At 42.4% G+C, this 19769-nt stretch overlaps 1 protein-coding gene and 1 non-coding gene across 2 annotated transcripts in view; one reads left to right on the forward strand and one right to left on the reverse strand.

Annotated features, from left to right (window-relative positions):
• Nucleotides 1–19769, reverse strand: part of ZNF804A (zinc finger protein 804A) — a 334205-nt gene that overhangs the window by 72613 nt on the left and 241823 nt on the right. The window lies entirely within an intron of this gene.
• Nucleotides 1944–2081, forward strand: LOC119932619. Its single transcript, XR_005452365.1, has one exon. It is a non-coding gene; the product is annotated as a small nucleolar RNA SNORA7 (small nucleolar RNA).

Genomic DNA, 19769 nt, shown 5'->3' on the forward strand with positions numbered 1-19769 from the left:
TTTGCCGATGAGGGAATTGAAGCACAGAGAAGTTCAGTGACTTGCCAAGGTCACACAGAAAACAATTGGCAGAGCCAGGACTATAGGTCAGGTCCTCCTACTCCCAGGTCCATGGTCTTTCCAATAAGTCACACTGCTTTTGTGGAACCATTTTCCCTACAAGATATACTAGTGATATTCCAACCTGGGGTCAAAATTATTTATAATGTGGTCTCAGACAAGATCCTAAACAAAATTCAATGTTCCCTTGGGGCAGGGATCATGTCTATCGACTCTCTTGGACTCTCCCAAGAGCTTATACAGTGCTTGGCACACAACACATATTTTTGATTGACTGACTGATTAAAGCTAAACACAAAGATTAAAAGACATCCAAGTAGCCCATCTGAACTTGACCTAATTAAATGTTTAAGCAGAAAGAGACACGTTTTAGCATCATCCCTAAGATACAGTGATACCTTGTGTCCCGGAGCCCTTTTGACCTTGACTGGGGGAAGCATTGACATTGGTCTCTGACAGACCATCTTGAATTTCCTACAGATGGGCCCAGCCCAGTTAAGCCTTCCCCAGAGCAATCTTGCAATCATCAACTCTCGCAAGGTGGATAAGCCTCTTATTGTTTTTTTATAACAAACTTTACAATACTTTGTGACATCTAACAATGGTAATGGCTGTAGTCCTGGAAGAAAGACAAGATAAGGGAAATGGGGAGACTTCTGTATTCCTTAATATTCAAGGGTCATATTGGTAAAGTGAATTCAGATGAAATGGGCTAGATAAAGAATGAATTTAAGACCAGACCATAAATACACACACATACACAAAACCAAACCAAAAAAAAAAAAAAGCCTGTGAGCACTGAAAGCTTCCAGTTTTGATTTTACCTGATACAAAATGGAAACTGTCTTACTGAGAGGAAAATGAGGTAAAGTAATAGATCTGGGATTTCAAACCTTTTAACTTCCATGATTTTTTGTGGGTTTTTTTTACCGCACATTTTCTTAAAACCGCAGCACAGCTCCACAGGAATTATATGGCGTAACTTTAGCTGGATTCTACTCCAGGACGCTGATTCAACCAGCATTCCCAAAATAAGGCCTATAATGCAGAACAATTTATAGAAACTCCCACTAGAGCGTACAGAAAAGACCTCCTGTGCTCCTTCTTGAAGCCCCATTCCAGTTGTATTCGATGAATTTGATACATTGACAGCATAGCTGCAGGGCAAAGCCCAATCCATAAAGAGGGATATATACCAGATGAATACAAGTAGGACTTAGACCAGCAGCATTCCTTCTTAGGTATATGACCAGCTCTTTGTTAATGGTATCTTAATCACCTGCAATGCAAATTAGTCCCAGGCCAGAAGCCCTGATATAAGTGGGGAAGGACTGAGAGAAATCAAATATGGGCAAATCAAAAAAAAAATGCAAGAGATTGCATTTCCTTGAGTTACTGTTGGTCATTCTATACTGTAAGCCCACTGTTGGGTAGGGACCATCTCGATATGTTGCCAACTTGTACTTCCCAAGTGCTCAGTACAGTGCTCTTCACACAGTAAGTGCTCAATAAATATGATTGAATGAATGAATGAATGAATTCTCAGCATGGGCATTGTCCTTTGGGCCTAGGCCTTTCCTTGGTCCAGGGGAAAGAGTAGGGCCTGGGAATCAAAGGACCTGGGTTCTAATCCTAGCTCTGCCGCTTGTCTGCTAAATCAGTCAATTGTATTTAAATGCACTTACTGTCTGCAGAGCATTCTACTAAGTGCTTGGGAGAGTACAATATAAAAATATAACAGACTCATTCCCTGCCTATGATGAGCTTGCAGTCTAGAGGACTGTAAGCTGTGTGACCTTGGGCAACTCACTACACTTCTAGATGACAAGGGTACTGTCTACCAGTCTAGAGGACTGTATTTAAGTCACAGTCTAGAAGACTCTCCCCTCTCAGGGTGGCACCCGGAGAGTTTCCAGTCCTCTACCAATCTCTGCTATGGGAGGGAGAGTCAAGCAGAGGCCTACCCATTCCATTCCTAGCTTGGGCAGTGGCTAGCGAGTGGAAGACAATCTGCTACAAGTCAAAACTCACCTGTGCTGGGCAGCAGCGGCTTGGGAGAGAGTCGAGGGAGGAGACTCAAGTTTACTGCATGGAAGGCGACAATGGTAAACCAAGGAAACTCCATGGAGACACTACCAGAACGATTGCAGATGGAGAGTGGTGCATTCTGGGACTGATGTGCCCATGGTGTCACTAAGGGTCGGGAACGATTCGAAGGCATAAGACAAGACCAGAGGACTGTAAGCCGTGTGACCTTGGGCAAGTCACTTAATTTTTTTGTGCCTCAGATTCAGCTATGAAATGAGGATTTCCTTCCTTTACTTAGGCTATAAGCCCCATTTCGGACAGAGGCTGTGTCTGACTTGATTGATTTGTAGCTACCCAATGCTTAGAACAGTGCTTGACGTGGCAAACGTTTAACAAATACCACAAACAAAAAGCTAAGTTTGGAAAGATCTCGCCTCCCTTCTCTCCTTCCACAGCCCAGCCCACACCCTCTGGTCCTCTGCCTCTAATCTCCTCACTGTGCCTCATTCTCGCCTGTCCCACCAACGACCCCCGGCCAACATCCTCCCCCAGCCCCGAATGCCCTCCCTCTACACATCCGCCAAACTAGCTCTCTTCCTCCCTTCAAAGCCCTACTGAGAGCTCACCTCCTCCAGGACGCCTCCCCAGACTAAGCCCCCTCCTTCCTCTCCCCCTACTCCCCCTCCCTATCCCCCTTGCCTTACCTCCTTCCCCTCCCCACAGCACCTGTATATATGTATATATGTTTGTACATATATATTACTCTATTTATTTTACTTGTACGTATTTATTCTATTTATTTTATTTGGTCTATATGCTTTGTTTTCTTGTCTGTCACCCCCTTCTAGACTCTGAGCCCACTGTTGGGTAGGGACCGGCTCTGTGTTGCAAACTTGTACTTTCCAAGCACTTAGTACAGTGCTCTGCACACAGTAAGCGCTCAATAAATATGATTGAATGAATGAATGAATGAATGAATGAAAGATCTGGTGAAAACTGTGGGAACCAGCCGAAATGATTCTGAGACCAGAATGTTTTTTAGCTGTCTGTAAGCAATGTTAATGCCTCTTCCCAAGAAATAAAATTAATATGATTTTACTATACCCCATTATTCTACGAATTTATGGAGCCCAACTATACTATAGCTCCAATGAGTAGCTCTAATGACCTGATTATTCATTTTAATGAGCTCAGTTGATTTCTGAACAGATGCCAAAAAGCCCAGTTTCTCATTAACCAGAATAATAGAATTTGGACTAAAAGAAATGGTAAGAAAAATTGTTGACAGGTGTTCTTTTAAATCACCTATCCACACTCTAATAACAGAAGGATAGAAGATAACGTGAAAATGTAGAAAAAGGGATAGGGGCAGAGGAAGAGATTATGCTATGGGGATAAAGTATCCTTTCTCTCGCAAATATTTTCCTCATTTCATGGATAGTTGAGTGTCGACCCCAGCATTAGCAGATACACATGTGTATGTGGATTTGTTTATGAGTGTGTGCATACAGGCTTTGAATTAACATATTGGAGGCAGTAGAAACAGCCTGCTTGGCTTTATCAAAATATCGAGTTATCCTTTTGCTTCTAAAAATTGTAAGTGTATACCTCATACTGTAGTTTGCACATCAAAGAAGAGGTTTCATTTATATAATACCTACCTCCTCCTTGGGGCATTACCCAACTAATTACCACCTTTCCCATGTGAGCTGGTACTACTTGTACACTAGGTGATTCAGACATAATCATCTTCATTATGCGTTTTGGAAATAGAATTATATTGGACAATTAGAAAAAAAGATAATTTGATGACACTCATGGTTATTGAGTTAGAAGTGAAATCTGACAGGCTGAATGTATTCTTATTCCAATTTCCAAAACCCAATTGCATCCTCAAGCTCAGTAGTGTTGAACCGGTAGAACGAGACGATATTTATGACACAACCTTATTCCATGAACCTGGTGATGGGGAAAGTATCCGACATGGCACTGCAACTCTGACTTGACTGAGTATACCATCAAGGAGTAATAATAATAATAATAATAATAATAATAATAATAATAATAATGGCATTTGTTAAGCACTTACTACGTGCAAAGCACTGTTCTAAGCATTGGGGAGGTTACAAGGTGATCAGGTTGTCCCACGGGGGGGGCACACTCTTAATCCCCATTTTACAGATGAGGTAACTGAGGCACAGAGAAGTTAAGTGACTTGCCCAAAGTCACACAGCTAAGTGGTGGAGCCAGGATTTGAACCCATAACCTCTGACTCCAAAGCCCGTGCTCTTTCCACTGAGAACCAAAGAACCTTGGGGAACTCAGAGCAACTAAATTTGCTTAGCAATTGCCAGGGTCTTTACAAAATGATTCAGTTAAACTATTTTGGATGCTTTTTGTAATAGAAAAGAGAAAGGGATTGGTGTTTCCTTCCACCATTGATTTTTTAATATCTGCCTTTTTTTATTTGTTAAGCTCTTACTATGTACCAGGTATGGTACTAAATACTAGGATAGACTCAAGCTCATCAGGTTGCACGCAGTCCATGTCCCAAAGTGGGCTCACAGTATTAATCCCTATTTTACAGATGTGGGAACTGAGGCACAGAGAAATTAAGTGACTTTCCCATGGTCAGAAAGCAGACAAGTGTCATAGCCATGCTGCAAGGATCATATTAGCTGTGCTACGTTTTGTTTTCATTCATTGAATCGTATTTATTGAGCACTTAACTCTGTGCAGAGCACTGTACTAAGCACTTTTGAAGCTGCATCACAATTTAGAAAGTACCCTATTGATAAAATTCATCATTAGTTTATCCAGAAGGATTCTGGCTAGAACCTTATTGGCAATGGAAAGTAATGAGATCCCCTGGAAATAATCAGTTGTTCCACGATTACGGTGTCACTTTTGAAGGTATGTGGCTTTAGTATTTCATAGGCAGGGTGAGTGTTTGCACAGATGCCGTTCTTGATGATTTCTTTAGGAAAGCCATCACATCTAGATGCCTTCCCATTTTCGTGGCTTTACCTCAAAAGAATAATCTTCAAAAGTTGGATTTAGGGCCATCTCTTCACATTTTAGTACAGTGCTCTGCACACAGTAAGCGCTCAATAAATACCATTGAATGAATGAATGAATGAATAATTATTGTTGCTGCTGCTACTACTATTACTGTTATTACTCTATTTTATTTGTACATATTTATTCTATTTATTTTATTTCGTTAATATGTTTTGTCCTCGTTCTCTGTCTCCCCCTTCTAGACTGTGAGCCCGCTGTTGGGTAGGGATCGGCTCTAGATGTTGCCGACTTGGACTTCCCAAGTGCTTAGTACAGTGCTCTGCACACAGTAAGCGCTCAAAAATACCATTGAATGAATGAATGAATACTGTTACTGCTGCTGCTACTACTATTACCGTTATTACTCTATTTTATTTGTACATATTTATTCTATTTATTTTATTTCGTTACTATGTTTTGTTTTGGTTCTCTGTCTCCCCCTTCTAGACTGTGAGCCTGCTGTTGGGTAGGGATCAGCTCTAGCTGTTGCCAACTTGGACTTCCCAAGCGCTTAGTACAGTGCTCTGCACACAGTAAGCGCTCAATAAATACGATTGAATGAATGAATGAATGAATTATGGACAATTTAATTTTCTATACTTTGAGAAGTCTTCTGCTTCTAGAAGATATATTCTCCCTCTCTGTAGGCAATGAGTAGTACTGTATGTGTGTAAATTGGACAAAATAGGTTCTTTAGTGATGAGTTATAAAAAATACAGATTGGCAACACATAATGAAATAGCCTCCCTGAATTCTGCTATCTCAGCAGTATACCGCCCTGTGAGGCATGGATTGATAAGGAAATAGAAAACAACCTATCAATGGTATTTTTGAGTGCTTACTTTAGGCAGAGAACTTTTGGAAGTAAAATGGAGTAAGCAGACACAACCTGTAGAATAAAAAGGCCAGTAATGCTTTTGGGGAGTTTGAAAGATAAATGTGTGGAATCTAGGAATGAAATTTAATTGAAACTGTGAGGATCTACAATGTTGAAATGGTATCTCATCTTTTCTTTGCCTGGAACTTTACAGAAATCACATTCTGCTTCTCAAGCAGTTTCATCAGCGTTCTCTTCGAACCATAATCAATAGCAAATGGCTGGTCAAGATTAATAGCAGTGAGGCCCTGAAATGCAGTCAGTTCAACAGTATTCAGCAAATTTGCAAGGCAACACATCTTGTAGACAGCGAAGCCCATATGGGACCTGATTATCTTTTATGTACCCCAGTACTAAGTACAGTGTTTGGCACATAGTAAGCACTTAATCTAGATTGTAAGGTCGTTGTGGGCAGGGAATGTGAATGTGTCTGTTTATTGTTGGAGTGTAGTCTCCCAAGCGCTTAATACAGTGCTCCACAAACAGTAAGAGCTCAATAAATACAGTTGAATGAATGACTGAAATACCATAATTATTATTACCACTATTATTATTATCTTTGCAGGGTGGGGCATAGGAGGAAAATGAATGACAGCAGGATACGCAAGCACAAGCTGAAGAGTGACCTAAAGGAACTCCCTTCACACACTTTTCCTCAGGAACCTGCACATTTCCCTCAATTATCTGCTCTCAAAACTTATTAATTTTATCCACTACTCCTATGGCCGTGGATCTCTCTGCTGCTGATAATTCCAGCATAGCAGCCCGATCTTTGCCAGTGATCCCTGCTTTCCAGGGCTACAAAGGTCAGAGGTCAGAGAGGAACCAAGGGACGATGGAGGGAAGAGCAAGGAGCTGTGGCTGTGGTGGAGGAAGAAAAGGAGGAGAGGGATGAGTAGGAGGTAAAAGAGAGGGATGGAAGAGAGTACAATGGGTGGAGGACATGTCTACCAACTCTGTCATACTGTACTCTCCCAAGTGCTTAGTACAGTACTCTGAACACAATAAGTGCTCATTAAATATGATTGACTGATGGACACAAGACAACAAAGTTGGGAGACACATTCCCTGCCCATAACGAGCTTACAGCCTAGAGGTGCTATCTTGGAACTCAGCTTTTCAGCACTGGAAAGCAAAAGCATAATAAGGATAATAATAATAATTGTGGTATTTGTTAAGCATTCACTATATACCAGGCACTGTTCTAAGTGATGGGGTGGATACAAGATAATCAGGTTGAACACAGTCCTACATGGGGCTCGCAGTCTTAATCCCCATTTTTACAAATGAGGGAACTGAGGCCCTAAGAAGTGAAGTGACTTGCCCAAGATCACCCAGCAGACGAGCAGAGGAGCCAGGTTTAGAAGCCAGGTCCTTCAGACTCCAAGATCTGTGCTCTATCCATTAGGCCACTCTGGTGCCCATGGACTGATATTGGGGGAAACTTCCAGGCATTGAAGAGACCAGGAAAGTGGAGATAACAGCAGCAACAGCAAGCTAGAGTCCACTGGGGCTTTAGAAAAAAACTAGAAAAGACAAGAATACATGTATGATCGAGGAAAGCAGGATGGGACTGGGAGATTTGGATCAAGTTCAGGGTTTGGGAAAACAGGGCCCTGTTTTAGCGCAAGAGCAGCCGGGACTGAACCAGGCAAGGAAGGGGAGCTACTTCTTGAGCTAATTTGCAAAAGCAGAAATATAATCAGACATCATTTTCAGAAGAAGTGATTTCTGCAATGGTAATGAGAAACCCTGTACAGAATAAAGCCCATTAGTATATCAAGAACTTATCCTTACATGTAAAAAGATGTGGAATAGATTGTTGGTTATCTTTTCAGTCAAACTTACATGGAAGACAAACGACTACTATTTTCTAGTTATGAAATTTGTTAAGCGCTTACTATGTACAAGGCACTGTACTAAGCACTGGGGTAGATACAAGCTAATCAGATTGTACACTCTATATCCCACATGGGACTCACAATCTTAATCCTCATTTTACAGGTGAAAATGAGATCACCAAGGTCACAGAGCAGGTAAGTGGCCCAACCAGGATGAGAATGCAGGTCCTTTTGATTCCCAGGTCCGTGCTCTATGCATTAAGGTCACTCTGCTTCTCCAATGCTCCTTCTCCTATACATACAATAAGTAGTTGCATTCGGGCATGTCTACGAACATACACAAAATGTTATTTAAAAATAATTGCGTTGCTTGCACACTTCAGTCAAAATGCTTAATATTGAATATGAATGAAAACCAGGGTTTCCAATAGAAGGTCTGAGTATAGTGACTAGAACTGACAAAGAGTTTTGTTTTTGTTTATAAAGTGCTGTGCACATAGGTAAGGGCATGACTTGATATAATTGTAATAAGCCAGCTGGATCAGTCAAAATAGCAGTTTAAATCTAGCCCAAAGTTAGGTACATATGTTCCTCTCAGAATCATTCAGCACCATTACCCTGTTTTTCTCTTTATTTTTTGATGATTTTCAGGGGGCTTGGGGGTGTTTGTTAAGTGCTTACTTTGTGTCAGGCACTGAACTAAACCCTGGGGTAGATACAAGATAAACAGGCAAGAGGCAGAGTGTGAATTAGAATCCAGTTCCTCTGATTCCCAGGACTCTGCTCTTTCCGCTCTGGTCTGCGCATAGTAAGCGCTCAATAAATACGATCAACTGATTGACTCTTTCAACTAGGCCACACTGCTTCTATAAGAACTTTTCTTCCTTAATAGATGGGCCTGTCCTGCTTCTGATGTGATCACTTCACATCCCAGAGAAGCCGCATGGCTCAGTGGAAAGAGCTCGGGCTTAGGAGTCAGAGGTCATGGGTTCGAATTCCGGCTCCACCGCTTGTCAGCTGTGTGACTTTGGGCAAGTCGCTTAACTTCTCTGTGCCTCAGTTACATCATCTGTAAAATGCGGATTAAGACTGTGACCCCCCCCACCGCCCCCGCTGTGGGACAACGTGATCACCTTGTATCCTCCCGAGCGTTTAGAACAGTGCTTTGCAAATAGTAAACGCTTAATACCAAAATTATTATTATTATTATTATAATCCCTGACCATTTCACTCTAAAAATGAACATACTTTCTCCCACAAGAACTATGCCACAAACTGCTCTGAAAGAGGGGACAGAAGGGAAGAATGGGCTGCAGTAATGGGAATTTGGATCATATTCCTGCAGTGGATCTGAACATCAACTAGGTCTGTTTTGTTCTGAACTATTCTGGTCTCCACGGTGACCTTCTGGCTTGAGAACTTCAATTATTGGAACAAACCAGCTTTGGTGTTCTCTACAGGGGAGGAGACAATGAGCCATGGAGGGAAAATGGGGGGAAATGTTCCATGTTTTGTATATTCATTTTCTTCAGCATTGTTAAGTCACTCGGCTCTATCCTCACAACCCTTTTACTTTCTATTTTTGTTCCTGCAATAAAAATATGGATCAAAGCAATCCAGCAAAATACCAGTACATTAGGCCCCACGGTTTAACTATAAAATATTAGTCTCTCTTCCACCAAATACTCTTTACAGCTTTGTGAACATATTTTCAAAATATCTCTGGGTGGCTTCTCTTCCTGAACAAATAGTCTTTAAAATAAATAACTCTATGCCTTTGGTTAAATATAAAATGCACAACACAATGTGAATATTACATGTTTGACTTTTCAAGAAATTGTAAGAAACCTATTAACTGGATACAATATATTTAAAAGCTGCTGAATTCTTTTTCCAAATTCTTTGTTATCTGGAAATCGCTTGAGAATTCACCTCATACCTCTGTAAGCAAGTATCAGGTAAATTCTTAAAATGGTGATTTTTCCCTCCTTCCATTTGAGAAGGGACCATTACATATTTTTCATTGATATTTACCTTGTTCTTCGTATCTCTTTATACCTAAAGACCCCTCCCTCTCGAGCTTATTTCATGCTACATAACATTTTTCACCTCATAGATCAAAGCCTTAGGAGCATTCTTTAAAACTGGTCAGGTCTAAAATTAAACTTTCATTTTGCTCTTCGAGAAAGGCTATTCACATCTCTCATGGTCAGATGAATCAACGAGGAAATTGTCAGGCTAAACATCATCAGAAGTTGTGCACATCCTTGCTCACAAATTAGATTATTTCCGAAGCTGAAACCTGGGTCTCCCCAGATGACACAATCTCTCCTGCTGCTTTCTCTAGAGGGGGACTCATTCATTCATTCAATCAAATTTATTGAGCACTTACTGTGTGCAGAGCACTGTACTAAGCGCTTGGGAAATACAACTTGGCAACATATAGAAATGGTCCCTACCCAACAGTGGGCTCACAGTCTAGAAGGGGGAGACAGACAACAAAACGAAACATATTAACAAAATAAAATAAATTTTCTCCCACTCCTCTAGAGTCACTGGGAAAGGGGAGGACACTTTTGCACTTCCCTCATCCCTCTCTTTCCCTTCCTTTGAAGCCCACATCATCCACCTCTACCACCCACTCCAGATTCGCCCCCCCCACCGGGTCCCAACTCCAACATCTTTAACCCATTCTCACATTCCATCCCTCATTATGCATCTCTACATTGATCTTTGGGAACTACAAAATTCAACTGTCCACTTCCTCTCACTCATCTACTCCGGTGTCCTCCTGATCCACTTCACCCCACAGACTCACCAACTTGGAGACATATTTGATTTTATAATCTCCAGTAATTGTACAATCTCTACCCTAACCAACTCTGAAATATCTCTATCTGACCACAACCACCTCATCTGCTCTTTGTCCCATACTCTCACCCTTAACAAATCAGTCCTTACCCCCCACAGAGAATTCTGTTCTTTTGACCCCATTGAGTATTCTACAGCCATCCTACCCCATTTAGTCTCCATACCCGAATTACCTCCTCATGACGCAAAAATCAACACACTTAACACCAACCTCACCACTGAACTGCACTCCCTTGCTTTCCTGTCCCTCCACAGGTCAGGTCACTAACATGAGACCCTGGATCACCTCTATGTCCTCGCTCCTGTTCCCGGGCTGCAGAGAGCTCTTGGAAGAAATCCAGATATCTCTCTGACCTTTTCCAACTTAAATTCATTCTCATCTGTTTTGACTCTGCCCTCTCCACTGTGCAACAACAATACTTCTAATTCACTTCCATACCCACTGCCTCTGGCACCTGTTCCAGACATTTAACCCCCTTCTCAAACATCCTGTTCCTCTACTCTCAACATCTCTTTCCTCACAGATCTGGCCACATACTTCATCAACAAAGTTGAATTCATCAAGGGTGATCTCCCTAAAATCTCCCCTGCTCCTCTCCAATCTCCACCTCCTCCTCCACTTCTTCACCTCTCCCTATATTCCCTGCAGTAGCTCAAGAGGAAATCTCTCACCTCCTCACTACCTGTGCTTTGACCCATCCATTCATACCTTAAAACACTCACCCCCTCTCTTCTTCCCTCCTTGACTGCCATCTTCAACTCTACACTTTCCAACGGCTTCTTCCCCACTGTCTTAAAAAATGCTTATGTATCCCCTATCCTAAAGAAAACCTCCCCCTTAACCCAACTCCCTCCAATTATCACTTCATCTCCCACCTATTCTCTCCAAACTTCTTGAGAGAGTTGTTTGCACCTGCTGTCTTCACTTCCTAGCCTCAAATTCTCTCTCCTATATCCCCTCCAATCTGTCTTCTTCCCCAACTGCACAGAAACAGCACTCTCTAAGGTAACCAATGACCTTCGTCTTGCCAAATCCGATGACCTCAACTCCATCCTAATCCTCCTAGAACTCTTAGTTGCCTTTGACACTTTAGACCACCTCCTTCTCCTCGAAATGTTATCCAACCTTGGATTCACTGGGATTGTCCTCTCTTGGTTCTCCTCCTATCTTTCTGAACACTCTGTCTCAGGCTCTTTTGCTGGCTCCTCTTCGGCCTCCCACCCTCTGATAGCAGGGGTCCCTCAAGGCTCCATTCTAGGTCCCCTTTCATTCTTCATCTACCCTCACTCCATTGGAGAGCTCATTCACCCCCCTGGCTTCAATTACCATCTCTATGCAGATGATTCTCAAATCTACAACTCCAGCCCTGAACTCTCCTTTCCTCCAATCTCGCATTTCCTCCTACCTTCAAGACATATCTACTTGAATGTTCTGCCAACACCTCACATTAAACATGTCCACAGCTGAACTCCTTATCTTTCCACCCATACCCTGACCTCTCCGTCTTTCCCATCACTATAGACGATACCGTTACCCTCCCATCTCACAAGCCTGTAATCTTGGCGTAGTCCTAAACTCATCTCTCTCATTTCACTCACATAGGCAAACTGTTACTAAATCGCATTGGTTCTACCTTCACAACCTTGCCAAAATCTGCCCTTTCCTCTCAATCCAAACGACTACCCTGTCGATCCAAGACTTATTCTAACCTGTCTTGGATACTGCATCTGCATCCTTGCTGTCTTTCTGGCCTCCTGTCTCTTCCCACTTCAGTTCATACTTCACCCTGCTGCACAGATCATTTGTCAACAAAAACGCTGGGTCCGTGTCTCCCCACTCCTCAAGAACCTCCAATGACTGCCCATCCAACTCCGCATCAAACAGAAACTCCTTACCATCAGCTTCAAAGTACTCAGTCAGCTTGCCCTATCCTACCTCACTGCACTAATCTCTCACTACAGCCCAGCCCACACACCCTGCTCCTCTAGTGACAGCTTACTCACTGTGCTCCAAGCTTATCTATCTTATCACTGACCCCTTTCCCACTTCCTCCCCATAGCCTGTAACATCCTCTCCCTGCACATATTCCATTCCACCACCCTCTTCACCTTCACAGCATTATTAACAACTCATCTCATCCATGGCTCCTTCCTTGATCAAGTCCTCTTTTCCCCATGTGGCTCTCGTTCATTCATTCAATTGTATTTATTGAGCACTTACTGTGTGCAGAGCACTGTACTAAGTGCTTGGAAAGTACAATTCAGCAACAGATAGAGACAATCCCTACCTAACAACGGGCTCACAGTCTAGAAGGGGGAGACAGACAGCAAAACAAAACTAGCAGACAGGCATCACTAGCATCAAAATGGTAAGTCAGAGATGGGAAGTTCGGCCTCTACTTTGGATTCTTCTCCCTTCTGCGTTATCTATGCATTTGGATCTGTGACCTTTGAACACTGGATATTCACCCCATCACCAACCCCACAGCACCAATGTACTTATCTTTGACTTATATATTGTAAATTACTTATTTATTCATATTAATATCTAAGGGCAGAGAAGCTATGTCCTAATTCTGTTGTACTCTCCCAAGTGCTTAGTACAGTGTTCTTCACATATTAATAAATACAATAAATTGATTGATTTTGGCCCATTACAGTGGGGATGAATTCTCCCATTGTAAGCAATTGGACATAACTCAGTCCAGTCACAAAGATTTTGGAGTGGAGAATATGTGCACAGCCATCGATTCTAGTGCTAGTGGCTTGGACAATGTCCCTCACACTCTGTCATCCTACCAGCTGTGGACAGTGTCGCTAGGGATGAACCATTAGGGTGAGGTTTTTCAACTAAAAAAATTAAAAAAAAATCCAAGACAACTCACTGGGGGTTCAAGCTCAGCAGGAATCTGAAAATAGCTGGACAATATGGGTGGTGAAAGTGACAAGAGCTACCAAGGTGGCTATCTTGGCAGCCACCTGCTAGTCTGAGGCATGATAGCACAGTATCAACATTGTACTTTAGTCATTTAGGTGTAAATTGGTTTTACACCATTAAAATTCCAGGAGCCATATGTGAGAACTAATGGGGTGAGTGTTTCCATAGAGCAGACAGTGCCTTGTTTACCTCTATGGAAACACCTGCGGCCTTGCCGGAATTGGGCACATTTGAATTCATTCATTCAATCGTATTTATTGAGCACTTACTGTGTGCAGAGCACTGTACTAAGCGCTTGGGAAGTACAAGTTAGCGCTTGGGAAGTACAAATTAACTTGAATGAACTTGAATTTGAATGAACTAAGTTATAGCAACTGAAGAAGCTTGTAATAAGGAGCAGAAAGCATTTCCACTTTACATTTTGGTGAAAGATGTGTGATTGCAGTAATTTAAGAATGGACTGTGAACAGGCAGTGATACCTGTCTAGTTTTGTTTTGTTGTCTGTCTCCCCCTTCTAGACCGTAAGCCCGTTGTTGGGTAGGGATTGTCTCTGTCTGTTGCTGAATTGCATTTTCCAAGTGCTTAGTACAGTGCTCTGCTCACAGTAAGTGATCAGTAAATACGATTGAATGAATGAATGACTTTCTAGGGGTTTCATTGCCTCATAGAATGTCATCCCAGCACTGTTATAATAATAATAATGATACTAATAATAGTGATGGCATTTATTAAGCGCTTACTACGTGCAAAACACATTTCTAAGTGCTGGGGAGGTTACAAGGTGATCAGGTTGTCCCACATGAGGCTCACAGTCTTAATCCTCATTTTACAGATGAAGTAACTGAGGCACAGAGAAGTTAAGTGACTTGCCCAAGTCACACAGCTGACAACTGGCAGAGCCGGAATTTGAACCCCTGGCCTCTGACTCCAAAGCCCGCGCTCTTTCCACTGAGCCACGCTGCTTCTCTGCTGTTATGTGTTTAGGAGACTGTGGCCCCCGTTTCAGTGGCCGATAGAAGTAACTCTACTGATGTGGGCAGCTGGCACAAAATGGCAAGATCAATCAATCAATCTATCAATTGTATTTACTGGGCACCTATTGTGTGCAGAGCATTGCACAAAGTGCTCGGGAGAGTACAATATAACAGAGATGGTAGACGTATTCCCTACCCATCAACTCCCAAACACCAAAGTCATCATCATCATCATCAATCGTATTTATTGAGCGCTTACGATGTGCAGAGCACTGTACTAAGCGCTTGGGAAGTACAAATTGGCAACATATAGAGACAGTCCCTACCCAACAGTGGGCTCACAGTCTAAAAGACTAAAAGTCTAAAAGTCTAAAAGTCCTGCAGCACTGTGGAATCACAGGCCCTGCAACTATTAACGTCAGGGTCCAGCTGCTAACACACAATCATCTAACTCGTGTGGGCTTTAAAAAGGCTCCCAAGATAGTGTCTTGTGGAGAGTTTGGCAGAGGAGACTGCTACAGAAGAGGCTGGAGGAAATGGTACAGGATGTACTGGAGGTCCCTCTCAGGCCATAATCAATCGATACCAGTGCTCAGGAGCTCATGGGCCAGGGCATTTTCACTCAGAGTCAGATCTGCCGCCATTCAGCTACTGCCAGAAAGTGCTCTGCTGCAACGGAGGGGAAGCAAGCTTGGCGAAAAGTGGTTTCAAAAGCTGCAGGATAATCAGTCCCAATATTCACATGTAATCGAATTCAGCAGGAAACAATGGCAGCAATAATAATGAGAATTATGGTATTTGTAGGGTACTATGTGCCAGTCACTGTTCTAAGCGCTGGGGTAGATACAAGCAAATCGGGTTGGATAACAGTCCCTGTCCCCCGTGGGGCTCACAGTCTCAATCCCCATTTTACAGGGGAGGGAACTGAGGCACAGTCAAGTAAAGTGACTTACCCAAGGTCACACAGCAGACAAGTGGCAGAGCTGGGATTAGAACCCGTGACCTTCTCCATCCACTATGCCATGCTGCTTCTCTGACATGCTTCTCAGTAACATGACCTGGGCCGGTACGATGTTTTTACCGGGAGACTTCATCCTCATCACCTTGTAGCTGTATGAGAAGCAGCATGGCTCAGTAGAAAGAGCACAGGCTTGGGAGTCAGAGGTCATGTGTTCTAATCCCGGCTCTGCCAACTGTCAGCTGTGTAACTTTGGGCAAGTCACTTAACTTCTCTGGACCTCAGTTCCCTCATCTGGAAAATGGGGATTAAGACTGTGAGCCCACCGTGGGACAACCTGATCACCTTGTAACCTCCCCAGTGCTTATAACAGTGCTTTGCACATAGTAAGTGCTTAACAAATACCATTTAAAAAAAAGTCACAACTTCTCTGTGCCTCAGTGACCTCATCTGGAAAATGGGGATAAAGACTGTGAGCCCCATGTGGGACAACCTGATTACCTTGTATCTTTCCCAGCACTTAGAACAGTACTTGGCACATAGTAAGCACTTAACAAATACCAAAATTATTATTATTATTTCTTATTATTGTAGCTGGTTTGGCATTTTGAAAACGGCCCCACCAGTATGGAATCTCACAAGATTAGTCTCGTGATTTAAAATTTCCAGCAGTGGAGAGCCAAGCCCACAGCCTGGACAGTCACAACCAGTGGGAAGCGAAGCCATCCCAGCCTCCTTCACTTACCCTCTCTGTCATTCATTCTTTCATTCATTCGTATTTATTGAGCGCTTACTGTGTGCAGAGCACTGTACCAAGCTCTTGGGAAGTACAAGTCGACGACATATAGAGAACGGTCCCTACCCAACAATGGGCTCACAGTCTAGAAGGGAGAGACAGACAACGAAACAAAACATGTGGGCAGGTGTCAAGTCATCAGAATAAATGGAAATAAAGCTAGATGCACATCCTTAACAAAATAAATAAAATAGTAAATACGTACAAGTAAAATAAATAGAGTAATAAATCTGTACAAACATATATACAGGTGCTGTGGGGAGGGGAAGGAGGTAGGGTTGGGGGGATGGGGAGGAGGAGAGGAAAAAGGGGGCTCAGTTTGGGAAGGCCTCCTGGAGGAGGTGAGCTCTCAGTATCCTTGCCTCCAGTCCAAACTCTCCACGGTCCCAAAGAGCAGAGTAGAGAGGCAAAAAAGCGGAACACGAACATGTTGGTCGAGGGACAAACATCATACCTGGCTTTTGTGACTGGTGGGTTTAGATATTTATGTGTTTTCTCATCCGTGTTTTGAAAAGCAGATGGTCAAGTGGAAAGAGCACAGAACTGGGACTAAGAAGACCTGAGTTCTAATCCTAGCAGTGCCATTTCTCTGCTGTGTGACTTTAGGCAATTCCCTTAACTTCTCAGTGCCTCGGTACCCTCATCTGGAAAATGGGGATTCAATGCCTGTTCTCCCTCCTATTTAGACTGTGAGCCCCATGTAGGATCTGATTATATTGCATGTTTCCCAGCACTTAGTACGATTCTTGGAACAAGGTAAGTGCTTAATAAATATCACAAATATCACTATTATTAATCCACTCCACTTTCTCCACTTCACTTGTTCCTCCTCTAAACTCACTCCCCTAACTTTTTTCCCCCATAGCATTTACTAAGTGCTTTAATACGCCCACGATGCTCAACACCAGTATAGTTACAAGACAATCAGATCAGTCTCTGTTCCAAATTGGGATCTAAAAGGGAGGGAAAGGAGGTTACATATCCCCATTTTACAAATGAGCATAGAGAGGTTAAGTGACTTGCCCAAGGTCACACAGCAGGCCAATGGCAAAACTGAGAGATGAACCTGGATCTTTGTGGCCTAGCAGAAAGAGCACAGGTTTGGGAGTCAGAGGGCCTGGGTTCTAATCCCTTCTTGTGTGACCTTGGGTTTGTCACTTAACTTCTTTAGGTCTCAGTTTCCTCATCTGTTACAAGGCGATTAAATATCTTTCTCCCTCCTTAGACTGTGAACCCTATGTGGAAGAGAAAATCTGTTGGACCTGGTGATACCGTATTTACTCCAGTGCCAAAATGCCACAATTACCATTTTTATTAGGTTGTTGTACTTCTAATAAACAGTGCCCCAGAGGTTTCAGACCATTGAGATTCAGGACAGAAAATCCCACTTGGCTCTTAGACACCAAGTCTTTCTTCTGGCTCATTTTGCATATTTCACCCTAAAGAAGGAATTTAAAATGCCTCAGTTTATGTGTAAATACCTTGATGGTACAAGAAGCACTTATAAATTATTAAAAATGCAGTTATTATTAATAGTGATCTTCTCCCTGCGTTACTATTACTAGCTTTTTAAACTGGAAATGCTATTTGCCAAGAACCGCTCAGAACCCGTGAAATATATGGCATTCTGTGCCCGTATTTTCTGGTATTGTAACATATGACACATTTGCACAGGTTTACGCCCACCAGATAGCTGTGTTTTACCTCTATGCCTTCAGCTTACTTCCTCAAATTGAACTAGCAGTTAAGATAATTTATGTTACTGAAGAGAAAATTCTATATGGGTTATCTGGAAAAAAAATAAACCTAGCCATTTGTCCATATATGATGGATTCGATCGGCTAATATTTTTTTATGGCATTTGTTAAGCACCTACTATGTGCAAAGCACTGTTCTATGCACTGGGGAGGATACAACAAGATCAGGTTGTCCCATGTGGGGCTCACAGCATTAATCCCCAATTTACAGATGAGGTAACTGAGGCACAGAGAAGTTAAGTGACTTGCCCACAGTCACACAGCTGACAAGCGGTGGAGCCAGGATTTGAACCCCTGACCTCTGACTCCCAAGCCCGGGCTCTTTCCACTGTGCCACACTGCTTTTCCGATTAAGGACTTTTCACTGCCCCAGAGAGCCAATTTACTGCTTTCAGAGGGGATGAGAGGTGACTCACCCCAAAAATGTTAATATTAAAGTGTTGGTTCCCAAATGCTTCAGGATGTTCTTAATTGAGCAATACAAGATCGTTGTTTAATCTACCAGAGTACTTATGAAATGCTAAAGATTTCAGGGCTATTTTTAGCGGTTCTATCAATGCGAGCTTTGATTAGTATTTCCAGGATCAGGCTGCACATGTGTTCATTATTTTAATTACTGCTCTCACAAAGGAGACTTTCCCAAGCAACATTCTTTCCAGGTAAAATCTATATTTCACTATTTAGCACGTGATCAATTGCAACTCGGCAGGTATTTTTTTCTGAAGAGAAAAAAATTCTAAGGGCTTGACCACAGCAGGAAATATCTCGCTTGGCTATTAAATGTGCAACATACTAATGGATCAGATCACATCGAAGTTCTCTGAGTAAGCGAACGGACTGGGGCAGAAATTGATTTGCTGTGGATAAACTCCCTGTAAAATAGCCCAGGCAAATAAGGAAGTTCCTGTTTCCTGTTGACAGAAAAATCTGTTTGGAATTTGTGACATTGCAGTCATGGCTAAAGTCATTTGTTATCTCTAGGAGGACAATATCCAGGAGGTCAGTAGCAAATCCAAAGTGGAATGTCATCTTGGTAGATGTAAATCAGAGTCTTAGCATAGTTTAATAACCTGTTTACTATGGGGTTTTTATTTTTGTTAATGATGCACATATAGTTATAATTCTAATAGTTCTGACGATTTCGCCACCTGTCTACATGTTTTGTGTTGTTGTCTGTCTCCCCCTTCCAGACTGTGAGCCCATTGTTGGGTAGGGACCATCTCTATATGTTGTCAACTTGTATTTTCCAAGCGCTTAGTACAGTGCTCTGCACACAGTAAATGCTCAATAAATACGATTGAATGAATGAATGAATGAATTATATGCCAGGCACTGTACTAAGCACTGGGATAAATACAAACTAATCAACTAGGACACAGTCCATTCGCAGTCTTAATCCTTATTTTACAGATGGGATAACTGAGGCACAGAAAATCAATCGGTCAAATAACGATATTTTTGAGTGCTTACTATGTGCAGAGCACTGTACTCTCCTCTTGGGAGAGTACAATATAACAAAACAACAATACGACAAAATTAGCAGATATGTGTTCCCTGTCCGTAACAGGCTTAAGGTCCAGAGGGGGCAAAGCTAAAGGATTCGCTCAT

The sequence above is a fragment of the Tachyglossus aculeatus genome, chromosome 9, assembly GCF_015852505.1.
Source record: "Tachyglossus aculeatus isolate mTacAcu1 chromosome 9, mTacAcu1.pri, whole genome shotgun sequence".
Lineage (NCBI taxonomy): Eukaryota > Metazoa > Chordata > Mammalia > Monotremata > Tachyglossidae > Tachyglossus > Tachyglossus aculeatus.